Raw genomic sequence first — 14031 nt, forward strand, 5'->3', positions numbered from 1 at the left:
ACCACACAGGATCAGGGCAATCTACCGGGGCAGATGCCACCGCTGTGTGACACTAGACATTGACTTTGATAATATGACATGGGCCTGCCCCAGGCTTCAGGCATTTATTGAGGAGGTTGTACCAAATCTTCATGGAACCCTATATTGGACACTTGACAATACTCTCGAAACATGTCTCTTTGGAGTCTTCCCTCGACTCTAGAAGGCCAGTAACATTGTTCATTGACCTAGCACAAATACGGGCAAAGAGATGCATAGCGAAGGTCTGGAAGTCCACCATAGGGTCCAATGCGGAGACCTGGGTCAGAGGTAACCATTTGGGCCTGCGCCGAAGAGCGGGTGCTGCTGGGAGAGGAAGCATGCGGTATCTGTAGGAGACTGATAGCTGACCTGTGGTCGGAGGTGGTGGATAAATGGGAGTTGCATATGGCCACAGATGAGCAGCCTGATAACCGGGCAGAGAGCTAAGGGTCGATGGCCTAACTCTGGCAGACAAAACAGTATTTCACACAGGAACGCCCTGGCAGAACAAGAGTTTTGGGCGGCTAGTCGCTGGTGGCACATGCAGTGGCATGCATGGCCTAGACCACTCCCTCCTGCCCACTGTGACCGTTCCCAGGTAGACCCCCCCAATGTGCTCCTACAAGCTCCACACCACCCCAGTGACAGTAGCTAGAGTTAGACTAAGGTTTGGTAAAAATTCTGGGTTTGTGTTTTCTTTTACATCATTATATACTGCCATATGCCGACCCACACGAGGGGACACTGTGCTTGGATATATCACACCCAGAGAACCTGGCCACATTTAACGGTCATTGCACCTCAATAACCCCAGAGCAAATTCCTAGGTCGCGCTAGCCCGGTCTTGACTTTTCCTTTGTGTACATACAAACTGGAGAGACCTGGGTTACAGCCAAGGACACTGCAACAGTCAATTGGGTATGAGGGCACGGGAGAGGAGACATAACGGGACATGGAGAAAAAGAAATACGTTAACAATGTATTACCATTCGCTCCATAAAAGATCCATCAATGTTTATTATGTCTTTCATATCTGAAAACTGCCAATAAAAAACATAAGTGTTAAAAAAAATGTAAACGGGGCCTACATCAATGACATGAACTACCATGATCGTTTTTACAGTCATTCTTCAGAAATTGATCAGTCAGTGCTTTTAAATATGCGTCCTAAGAGGTGCCCATTTCGATGCCAGCTTTAAATTAATGCTGCCTGCAGGGCCGGCGCTAGGAATGGGCAGTATGGGCAGCTGCCCAGGACCCCCCGCCCAGCCGACCATCATGGGCCCCACACCTCCAAGGACCCCTGCCTTGGGCCTCACAACTGTGATGTAGCGCTGCGAGGCCCATGCCTCCCAATCAAGTGCAGCTCTGGAACTAATAAGGGAAGGGAAGCACTTCCCTGGGCCTCGCCACACTGTGCCATGACTACGAATTACAGGGAAGGGGCGCCTTATCCCCTATGCCTAGCAGCTCTACATGATGAGTGCGATGCTCAGGGAACAAAGGGCCTCTCCCAGGCTAATCATGGGCTGTAATTGGGGAGCCAGTCTGGTGCTGCTCACACAAAGGCACTGCAGGACACCCCATACCCCACCCTTTTAACCCTTCAAATGACAAGCAACTCTCTTTTAGCCCTTGTTGAGCTGTGAAAGAGATGCTTGTGGACGGCAGAAAGGGAGGTGTTGCAGCACACCAGGGGTCCTGTACAAAGCAGCTTCAGTAAAGCCTTTACCACTGTATTGCATTTAGGTTAATATATCAAGTGACTGGTGAATGGGCACTTCCATTCTCCCAGGTAATATTTGGGGCCTGATAATGACTTTGGTAGTCCTCATGTGGACGCAGTGCTCCTCGGGAGGAACGCCAAAGCCGTCCCCACACCAACTGCTGGATTACAACTGTAATCCCTGTTGGGCGGATGTGCTGCGGCGGCCCCATGGAGGTGCCTCTCTAAGATTCATACGAGAGCCTTAGAAAGGCACTGCCATGGGACAGTACATTCCTGCACAGTAAGGAATGCGCCATGTCATGCATTCCTTCCCATGCTGGAACTGGGGAGGGCAAAAATAAAGGAGGGCACAACATGTGCCCCCCCTGCGTGCACCCCTATGCATAGAGCCACAAGGGGGCCCAGTTAGGGCTCCCTTTGTTGCCTCACTGCCATCCTTTTCATGGCAGTCTCATTGCCATGAAAAGGATGGAGGTGAGGCAACTCATAATATGCTTGGCAGTACTGCAGCGACATCACCAGCATATTGCAGCCTCTGACTGCTGTGCAACTGCCGCAGGGTCACGTATCCCCGGCGGTTTAGCTGTCCTGTGGTGTCCAACCACCAAAGTCGTAATACAGCAGGTGGACCGCCACCATGACTACAGTGTTCCAATGGACTTCAGCAGTTGTAATCAGGCCCTTAGTCCATGTTTTAATCATACACTTTCTAGCAGTTTTTAAGTGGAATGAAAATTCTCCCAATCTTGCAAAAAAGGGAGCACAGCAATAAGTTCAGAAAAGTGATTTCCCAAGAGCACAAAATTTGTCCAGGTAGGAGGTCAGGATTAAAAAAGTGGCTCCTCGTTCCACATTCCCAGCTAGTTCGCTGGACCACCTCTGGAGTGTCCGTGATTCTTATGGCAAAGCCAAAAGGGATCCCTTCCCAGCGAAATGTTATTCTAGTTATACTGTTTATTTCCATCATATTTAGTGAAATGGTAAACCTGAAATTATATATATTAAATATCACAGTTCCCTGGCTAAAACATACCCACTGGACAAGGTCCTAAGGCACTGGTTACTTACTGGGCAGTATGCCTGCTATAAACTGATATTTACTACTGGTGTTTAAAAGCTTAAGCAATTCATGCCATTTGAAGAACAGTTCATTTTCTAAACTTGTCACTCACAAGTTGCAATAGTGAGTGCTAAAGGCCTACTTCTAGATATGGTAACAGGATCCGAAATCATATATAGTATTAACAGCAATCACAATCAATAAACTCAGTCTCCAGCCAAATTATTTAAGATGGTCTGTGTCAGAGGCAGAGATTTAAAATAAAGTTCCAAAAATCTTCTATGTGACTTGCAGTTCATCTGCTCCACAAGAAACGTCTTCTGATGTCTCTGCAAACACAATGTGCCTCAAAAGGCACTAAATCGGCCACCCTACTATGGCCTCACAGTGCTACACCATGCCTGTGGGCTCCAGGGGATGGGGGACGCTTCTCCTGGGACTCACCGTGATGAGTCATATCTACGTGGCCCAGGAATGGAGACTTGCAGCACTAGACAATGGGGCCTCCTCTCATGGGCTTTGCCACACCTGCCAGTAGATTTGAGAACCAGGGGATGGGACCACGCTCCCCTTGGCCTAGTAGTGCTAGAACCTTGCTGAGGACTTAGTGGAATGGGACCACCCCCTCTGGGCCTCACAGCACTAGACCATAGATGTGAAGCCCAGAGGAAAGCTCCTATCCACTCCCCTGGCCCTCGCAGCTCTGGATCATGGGGGCAACGTACAGGGGAGGAAGCCCCATTAACTGGACTTGCAGCACCAGACCATTGTTGTGAGACCCAGGGAAGAGGGCTCCATTACACTGGGCTCCGCTCTCCTAGGTTAGTAGCTCTAGACCACGGGTACTCATAGTACGGCCCACAGGCCGCCAGCGGCCAGGCAAGCCTTCCCTGGCGGCCTGCGGACCTTGAGACATCCTACCCCGGGTTTAAAAAAAATAAAATTAAACAGTGTCTGAAAACACTGCGCGCAACTCTGACAGACTCTGCTGCTCTGTGGGGGCCCGGCATTCCAGTGATAGTCAGAGTGGGGCTGCAGGGGCGCTAAGAGGTGAAATACAAAAGCCTAATTAACATAAAAATGGTCTATTAAAGACCCGTGAAGTGCTCGGGTGCGGCTGTGTGTGTGTATGTGCCTGGGAAGCTGTCTCAGCCCTGGCACACACAGGCAGGGTGAGATGACAGAGGGAGGCAGAGGGAGGGAGGGAAAGGGAGGCAGACAGAGGGAGGAAAAGGGAGGGGAAGGGAGAGGGAGGGAGAGGGAGGGAGGGAAAGGGAGGCAGACAGAGGAAGAGCGAGGGAGGAAAGGAAAGGAGGTAGGGAAAGGGAGGCAGACAGAGGGAGAGCGAGGGAGGGAAGGAAATGGAGGGAAAGGCAGGGAAGGAAAGGGAGGGAGAGTGAGGGAGGGAAAGGGAGGCAGACAGAGGAGAGCGAGGGAGGGAGGTAGAGGGAGGGAGGGAGACAGGGAGGGAGGGAAAGGGAGGGAGAGGGAGGGAGAGGGAGGGAGGGAAAGGGAGGCAGACAGAGGGAGAGTGAGGGAGGGAGGTAGAGGGAGGGAGACAGGGAGGGAGAGAAAGGGAGGGAGAGCAAAGGAGGGAAAGGGAGGGAGAGCGAGGGAGAGCGAGGGAGGGAAAGGGAGGCAGGCAGAGGGAGAGTGAGGGAGGGAGGAAAAGGGAGGGAGAGGGAGGGAGAGCGAGGGAGGGAGAGAAAGGGAGGGAAAGGGAGGGAGAGTGAGGGAGGGAAAGGGAGGCAGACAGAGGAGAGCGAGGGAGGGAGGTAGAGGGAGGGAGACAGGGAGGGAGGGAAAGGGAGGGAGAGCAAGGGGGGGAAAGGGAGGGAGAGGGAGGGAGAGCGAGGGAGGGAAAGGGAGGCAGACAGAGGGAGAGTGAGGGAGGGAGGGAAAGGGAGGGAGAGGGAGGGAGAGCAAGGGAGGGGGGAGAGGGAAAACGAGGGAGGGAGGGAATGGGATACAGAGAGAGGGAGACAGAGAAAGGGAGAGGAATGGAAACAGATGGAGACAGACAGAGGGAGGGAGACAGACAGAGGGAGGGAGACAGACAGACAGACAGAGGGAGGGAGACAGAGGGAGACAAACAGAGGGAGGGAGAGGGTGACAGAGGGAGACGGAGGGAGGAGGGAGATAGAGGAAGGGAGACAAAGAGAGGGAGACAGACAGAGTGAGACAAAGAGGGAGAGGGAGGGAGACAGGGGGAGACAGACAGAGGGAGACAAAGAGAGGGAGAGGGAGGGAGACAAAGAGAGGGAGAGGGAGGGAGACAGAGAAAAGGAGAGGGAGGGAGACAGAGGGTGGCAGACAGAGGGAGGGAGGAGGGAGGGAGGAGGGAGACAGAGGGTGACAGACCGAGGGAGGGAGGAGGGAGACAGAGGGTGACAGACCGAGGGAGGGAGGAGGGTAACAGACAGAGGGAGGAGGGAGGAAGGGAGGAGGGTGACAGATAGAGGGAGGGAGGAGGGTGACAGACAGAGGGAGGGAGGGAGAAGGGAGATAGACAGAGGGAGGAGGGTGACAGACAGAGGGAGGGAGGAGGGTGACAGACAGAGGGAGGAAGGAGGGTGACAGACAGAGGGAGGGAGGAGGGCAACAGAGGGAGGAGGGCGACAGAGGGAGGAGGGCGACAGAGTGAGGGAGACAGGGAGAGGGAAGGAGAGAGAGGGAGACGGATAGGGAGCGGGAAGGGGAGAGAGGGAGACAGAGAGAGAGAGAGGGAGACAGAGAGAGAGAGAGAGGGAGACAGAGAGAGAGAGAGACAGAGAGAGGGAGACAGAGAGGGAGAGAGGGAGAGAGAGATACAGAGAGAGAGAGGGGAGTGAGACAGTCAGAGTGAGTGAGACAGAGGCAGTCAGGGAGAGAGAGAATGATGGAGGGAGAGATGGAGGGAGAAATGGAGGGAGAAAGGGAGGGAGAGATGGGGGAGAGAAAGAGAGAGAGGAGAGAGAGGTTGAGAGAGGGAGAGAGAGGGAGAGAAAGGGAGAGAAAGAGAGAGAGAGAGAGAGAGAGAGAGAGAGAGAGAGAGAGAGAGAGAGAGAGAGAGAGAGAGAGAGAGAGAGAGAGAGAGAGAGAGAGAGAGAGAGAGAGAGAGAGAGAGAGAGAGAGAGAGAGAGAGAGAGAGAGAGAGAGAGAGAGAGAGAGAGAGAGAGAGAGAGAGAGAGAGAGAGAGAGAGAGAGAGAGAGAGAGAGAGAGAGAGAGAGAGAGAGAGAGAGAGAGAGAGAGAGACGTGTGTATGCCGGGTCTGGTGGCTCAGTGGATGAAGGCGTCCGCTGCAGGGACCTGTGTTCAACCTCATGGTCACTGGTTTTTTTTGGTTGCTCTAGCCACGCTCCCTACCCCACTGACCCCGCCCCCACCGGTGCGGCCCTCGGACACAAACCACAGTGTAAATTTGGCCCCCGAGAAAAAGTTTGTGAGTGCCCATGCTCTAGACCATAGTTGAGAGGCCCAGGTCATTGGCGGGGGGAACTCTAGGGTGCAAAGCCATGGCCCAGTGGTACAAGGTCCATGGGTGTTAGAATCCCTCACCTAGTACCAAGCCCAGGGGTATTAGGTATTTTACTGTGCAGGCAGTGGACAAGGTTGAGGAGATGATTTTCATTTGCATCAGGGCCATGGCACCATTGTTATGTAACTTGCCTCTCTTTCATAGGCCTCACAGCCACGTTTCAGCACTGTGAGGCTGAAGGCAGATTCTCCCCAGGCCCTCTCACCCATGGTTGATTGCCTAGGGTAGGGAGTGCCAGCCCATAAGCTTTGAAGCACTGTTCCATTGGTATGAGGCCATGGAGGGGGGGCTCTCTCACGGGTGTAGCTTTCAGCAGTGCAGCACGTGATGTGTCACCAGGGTTCATGCTTGGCAAGGAGCCAGTGCACCAAACGTATTGTTGTGTTTTACTGTCCAGCATCATTTACTTGCATCAGAGCCCATACTATGCCACTGGTCCCTTCTCCTATGCTCCTCAGAACCATGAGTTAGAACTGCGTGGTCCAGGAAAAGCCTATCCTCTCCTAGGCTTTAATGCCTTGGTCCAGTGCTGAGAGACCCAAGAAAGGGAGCCTTCTGCCCTAGGCCTTCCAGTATTGGCCATGGCTCTGAGGGTCATAGCTATAGATAGCATAGCAAGTGCCGTGTCACTGTTGCCTTGTGGGGTTTTGAGGACAATGCACTTAAATTATGGCTGTATTTTACTGTCCATTGAGTGGCCACAGTACCAATTTACCTTGTTTGCCACATGGCTCAATGCACTACTGAAACTGCTTGGGTTCCCCTCCCCTCTCAACCATGTTTCTCCGCTGCAAGGCCTTGCATTACAGGCCATGACTGTGAGACCTCTTATATTGGTGTAGCTAATTATAGTGCAGCAGGTGCAGTGAAAGTGGAACTCTGGGGTGTTAGGTCCTCAGTGTATCTAAATTATGGCTGTCTTTTCCATGACTATGGCTGGGATGCCCATTGGAAAGTCGCTCCTCCCAGGGTCTTAGGTACTATTTGTGCAGAAGGTACAATGGCACTGGAGCCCAGGGTGTTTTAGACCATATTTACCAAAATAATGGATGTATTTTACATCCATCTTTGGGACTGCGTGGGGGAAGGAGAGTGGTCCATTTACCTTGCCTTAACCATGACCTATGCACCATTGCTACACCGCTAGCCCACTCACCTGCGCCTCACGGCCATTATCTAGCACTGCGTGTCAGGAGAGGCCTTCACTCCCCTGGACATCCCAACCGTGGTCCAGTTTAGTGAGGCCCACCAAAGTAGGAACGCAGTGTGTTGGAATGCTGTACTCTTCCTTTTAGATGTTTGCACAACTTACTGTTGTGAGCTCTGACAGGATGTCAAACGTCAAAATGTTTTTGCTTGGTGAGGAACTGATTCAGACAAGCAGTCTAATCAATTAGGTGTATAAAACAACTAGTTTAGCTGGAAAGTCTGGAGCAGCACAGCCCAATGGCATTTACTAACATGGTAACAGGGATATAGGACTTGTACCAAAGGAAGTTACGTACACCGCCACTTTATTAAAATGTTCACCTTTAGAGTTGCTAAAAGTGAGGAATGTAAACAGTGAGACGAACTCATCCTAGAACGGGCAGCACTCGCCCTAATATATTTAAGATAATGGAGAGTCAGACCATGAGTTAATGGCAGGTTAGGAGTTAAAGGTACAGGAAGAACATAGTTAGCCCAAGATCAAACAATTTGGTCAAGTAGGAGAACCAAGATTGCTTGTTTGAAGACACATAACTTTCCCAGTATGCTCTTTATGTTAAAGACAATAGGAACCTGATTTAGGAGAGGGTGTAATGGAATGAAAACCTCAAAACTGACTTAGTGATTTTTGGTAACCTCCATATATACATCTTCTTGGTGAAACCACAAGTACGCTAAGTGTCCTGAAAAGTACTAAGGGAAAGTTGACTTCTATTGCGGGTGGATGCCTAGGGATAGGGTAGGTCGAGCATGTCCTTCACATTTTGAAGTTAGGGATTGATTATTTTCATCAGGGAATCCCAGCCCTTACCTGATGCTGCAAGGTTTAGGGGTAGGAAGGGCCTACCCAGGTGCTTCGCAGTAGTGACCATGGTGGAAAATGCTCAGGGACAGGCCGTCCCTTTCGTGGACCTCACAGATATTGTCAAGCGCTGCATGACTTGAGGGGGTCATTCCCTCTCCCATATAAATACTAGATGCACATATACGTATTTAATGCACTTATCGGGAAACAAATTGTTAACATGTGATTGAATTCACAAGTTTTGGAGAGACCTAGGCCAAACCTTTCCATCCAGTGTGACTTTTACGATGTATTACCAGTTAATTGAAATGTTATATTTATGCGCTTATTCTAATAGTGTTAATATTTATGTTACTGTTCTACTGATATCTGCACTTGCAAAGTCACTCAACAATAGACAAGAGATGGCACTTCCTATGATGTCATTTTATGTGATTTCACGCTGCCTTCAAATTAGGGGGCCTCACACATTTCCATTCGGCCTGCGCCCCAAAAGTCCTAGGACCAGCCCTGACTGCCGGGTCTGACACCTAGAGGGATCAGTGCAAATTAAAGCCCTGAATTTAGTATTTATTAAGTACATGTTTTGAACATTTACAGATGGTTACCTACTGTTGATGTTTTGTGGGATTTGTTGGCTACTTTTTAAGCCATAGATGTGCAACTCAGGCCTGGGAAGGTCGGATCTAAGTCAGATTCTCAAGCTAACACTGATCTTTTAAATATGTCCCTTTTAGATTTATTGTAAATAGATATATTTTTAGTGGATGTGGTGAAAATATGGTGAGGATACAGCCATTCTCTCCAGCAGCGACAACTCTTGTTTACGTGAATACATGGTGTGATGTAAGTGATTTCTTTTTCATTTAATCAATTCTTTATTGGCTTACTGAGTTCATCTAAAGCTTGGGAAAGGTTATGTGCCTAGTGCACCCTCTGCCACCTGTAATCATCGCATGCACTTTGCCTGCTTTTCAACATTAACGCATATTATGTATCCTATTGTTTTATTTTCTGTGACACTGAATCTCAGTAAATACAACACAGAAATGAATGGAAATCCTAGATTTCCAGGAAAACATATTGTCCAATTAGTTGGCTAATCATCCACATGGCTACTTTTAGTTAGTATGGGGAAATGTGCAAAACCACGCTATATTTTACTTTTTTTCTGCAGGGAAAACAATTTGTGTTACTCAAAAACACCGTGCCCTACACCTCCTTGAAATGTTAGAGTTTATTTTTATCTTTTTAATCAAGATAAGGTACTTACCGATGACAGATCAGGTTTTGCTCCAATAAGTTACACTTATTTGTGAAAAATCTTATTGATCTGGCCTTGTGAGTGCACTCTGACACTTCTTTTTCCATGGTATTTTTTTTATCTGAAATCGTTTGATAATACCGTCTTTTTCTTTCTTAGTAGCATCTTAATATGGTATCCCGAATCACTGAATCTAAGCGCAATTATTGTTGCGTATCTTACAAATGAATTTCATTCCTAAATGCATCAGGAACAGGTCTTTAAAGAACATCAGGGTGAAAGGGAACTTAAAGTTACTGTGCTTCAGCAGCCTTTGGACCAATTGATATGGGGTGGGCGATGAATTCTGCTCCACTGTCGGAGTTCGCAGAGTTTTGCCCACCCTGCATCCGGCAAAACTCCGCTAACAGCCGTGTGGCATTTTATTCATACACGGCTTGCCAGCGTTAAGTTGGTGAGCGAGATTTGGCATCCTGTAGCACAATATTCGGGCACTAGATTTTCTCTACGCAGGCAGTTAAAGGCAGTTGCGACAGTTCGCGATGAGAAAGCTACAGCTCAAGTAGAAAATCTACTGGAGAGGCAGCACAGGGGCAGCAACCTCTGGCGTACCGGGTGATGCCATTTGCAATGATTTTGCAGCATGCAACAAGTTCCCTGCATTAAAAACTCAGCGCTACATGCCACTTTCACCTACTCATGGAATTCTGTGGAATCTCGCAACGCTTTCATGTAACTCCGTGAAATCTCGCGGAGTGAAACTCAGAGAGTTCGGCCCACCCCTACGATTGATAATAGTATTTCACGACACACATTTCACAAAGTAATGGGGAAAAAGTGGAAATTGTCAATTGAGATTGGACTATCATTATCACCTGGTGCCTCCGTTTAATATGGAATGTTTGTTCATCGCCACTGTTCTTCAACAACTATGCCCAATTATTGCATGCATTATTGCATGATTCTAATATATTGTTACACACTTATCTGGATAATAAGCTGATCATATTCCCCCTATCTAGAGATTATGTTGATGGCCTAACTTCTGTAAGCAGAACATCATCCATAAGAAGATGTTTTGAGCTTGAAAAAACTGAAGTTTTCCAGCGAGAACTAACCATGCCTTAAAGTAAAACAAATGTGTTAAAGCATTCTAAAAAGATGACACTGGTATCCAGATCAAGGATAAAGTGGAAACCTTTGGTGCCCACCTTGACTCTGTGAGGTCAGTGAGCAGCTAGATGAATGCAGTAGTGGCAGATTTCAACCACCACCTGAAGCTGCAATGCCAAGCAAGTCCATTTTTGATGAGTTAGATAGAGCTAATGTGGCATGGACCTTAACAGGTGCACTGTTAGATTACTCCAAACCTTTATATCGGTAACAAAAAACAAATCTCAGGTGTGTATAACTCAGACAAGCACAAGGTCATGTAGAATTCAGCCATAAAAGCAGTTGCCAGCATTCTGTAGAAGGACTAAAGGACACCAGCTTTGACCCTTGCATTGACTGTCACTTCAGGACAGAGTCAATTTCAAGGTTGTTACATTCACTCAAAAAATGTTCTAAAAAACACTTATGACTACTTAAAAACTACTTTAATGTTCACCATCCTACCAGAAGAAAGTGTTCTAGTGGTAAGCAATTCTGTCATCCCCGAAGTATCAACCATATTTTAGATTGCGTGGGCTTTTCTAACTCAAGTGGACATCACATGGAAGAACCCGCTGGAACAGTTGCACAAATCTGAGCAGCTGCTCCTGAAGACATTACTCGTCTTCATCACCAAGGAGATGGTGTTACCACTGTTTATTGTAGAAGGCCCTTGAATTCCTCTAGATAATAAGCACATTATAAACTGAAGAACGATGATGACGAACCAAGCAGTAAAAACAATTACTAAGACATGCTGCCATTTGCTTATAACACGTGCGCTCTGCCAGCTTCCTTTGCTTATGGTAAAGTGAAGAATTAGCCTTTCAGGCTTTCTGTTTGACCCATTGGGCAAGATAGGGCAATGCTTGCTTTGCATTTGGTTAAGATGCAAGCAATCTAAGCCTTCTAGGCTGCATACTTCACAGGATACAGCTTTTTTAAGGTCCTAAACATTACAAATTGGAGTAAGAAGCTTCTATGTGAATGTAGCCTGGTTTGGACATGAGTTCATCAGGGTATTCGACTGACTATTAACTATGTGAGTGCAGAAAGTATTTAAAAGCTAACTAAATGGAGCATCCTAAGTTATTTCTTTTTGGTGTGCTTACTTGGCGATAGCTGCAATGATTATTCGGAATATGATTATCCTGGATAATCATCTGAAATATACCAACCCCTCTTGTAAATGTAATACGAATACATTGGCTAACTACTCTCTAACACAAAGGGTGGCTCTTGACTGTCTAAAATTGGTTAGGCCCCACCTTTGTGAGAAACCCAGATGCAGATCCAGAAAACCTCAGCAATTTCTGTCCACATGTTAACCTTTCCTTTCAAACTAGAGCAGTGAAAACCAGGAAGGAGACTTGGCTAAACCAATGTGTTGCCTAAAATGAACTTCTCATTGTCTTCGAACCATGCTTTAGGTTTGAGTCCACCACAGAGACGGCACAATGGATGCTGGAATGAGAATACCATTGGAGTTGCTACATTATCAGAAGGCACAAATGTTGTGTTGTCTCAAAGTAATATACCACAGCTTACAAATCAGTTAGAATGTTGCTGTTTTGTCAAACATCCAGCAAAGAGACACATAGCGAGGGTCACACAGTGAAATGTTATGGTTCTGCAGATGCATGTAGTGTTTGAGGAAATATAAATAGATTAGCTATGGATCCAAATAAATTGTCTAACTAAAAGTGAAAAAGAGATAAACCTGAGCCATAGTGAGGCAGGGGTTGTTGCATACTAATGCTGCACCAGGTTAAACTAGGTGCAGGACTGAATTCATTTGTCAATTGCCCTAAATCAGCTGAGGGGAAAACTGGTTGCTAGGTCTGGATTTGCTTCAAATCTACTTGTACTGTAAAATCCACTTGTCTCTTTTGGTAGCAAGTAGTGAGGTGACACATTAAGGCAGTGTTGTCATGCTCTGATAACAGCCCCTCTGACATTGTGGTAAATTCAAAGGGAATTTGCTACAAGTCGGTGCACACCCACTGACTTGCACGGTGAAGGGTATTCACCAACTCCTATCCAATCTCCTCCCACATTAGAAAAGGTTGTAAATTTACTTATAATGAAAGCAGAATTAAAAGGTTTTCCTGGGTGGGAAATAAAGGGGTGGCGAAAGGGTGATTCTTTATTAGCCCAGCAGATTTCCACATTAGCAAATATAGCATAACACAACATTTGTATATGTACCCGAAGGTCTCTTGGCGCTGCAATAGAAGATGTTTTTTGTTACCGACTCAATGGTACTCGTGTTATCAATTTTGGAAGAAAGAAAGGCTGGTGTGACTCAATGCTATTTGAACCGATGACCATTTATATTTCCTCATTGGAAAATGCAACCCATAAACGTAAGCTAGGTGTATGGTTTCCAGGCATACTTCAATAAAATTTTGGGAATTTCACGATTACAAGAAAAAATATCTACAGGTGCACTTTTTGGTGTTTCTTTAAGATTTAGGCTACTATCTTATTTTCATGCCGCCCTTAATGGCTTTAGACTAAAAAACATTTTTTCAAAAATATTGGCATGCATCAAACACGTTTTAGTATCTCAGAGATACCGTATCTAAAGTTTCACACAGTTTAGCAAAATGCTTTTCCAAGTTCCAATTTTTTGTGTACTTTTCAATTGTAAGACAAACAATCTTGTCAGGCCGCTGAAATCGGAGAATTCTGTGAGCATTATAAGTATCCTCAAATTGTTACATTTTGCTAACACATGTACATTTTGTTTTTAATGGGAGCCAGTTAGTAATGCATTTGGAAGCTCACTCCATTTCCTTACAGAGCTGACTGTAATAGCAAAGGCGTTACTTTAATGCATCATAAATACGAGTTTAGAACATATAGACATTTTACTTTAGCGGCAGACAATCATTTCACAGATCTGTTCCTTAAATTGGCAGCCAGAGGGTTTAGGCTTCAAGAGGCGAGGCCTGTATATTAAATGGACAAAGTAAACACGGAAACGTAATGCCCTTGACCCCAAACAAACAATAGGACCTGGCCGTGGGGTGATAAGAAATCCACACCCCAAAATTCTCCTGATGTCTGCATAAAGAGCAGCTACTGAACTCCCTTAGTGGGATCATTTTGCCAAAGCCGTTTTTATTGAGGTACCACTCGGATAGCATGGGGGTAGGAGGGGTTAGTTCCAGACTTTTTGAACAAATAATGTATTTTGAAATAATCTTTAAGAATATACTACTAAATTCTGGTACGTGCACCAGTACAATAAAGTGTGCCCACAGCTAA

This window comes from Lissotriton helveticus, chromosome 5_1 (genome assembly GCF_964261635.1).
Source record: "Lissotriton helveticus chromosome 5_1, aLisHel1.1, whole genome shotgun sequence".
In the NCBI taxonomy this organism is placed as follows: domain Eukaryota; kingdom Metazoa; phylum Chordata; class Amphibia; order Caudata; family Salamandridae; genus Lissotriton; species Lissotriton helveticus.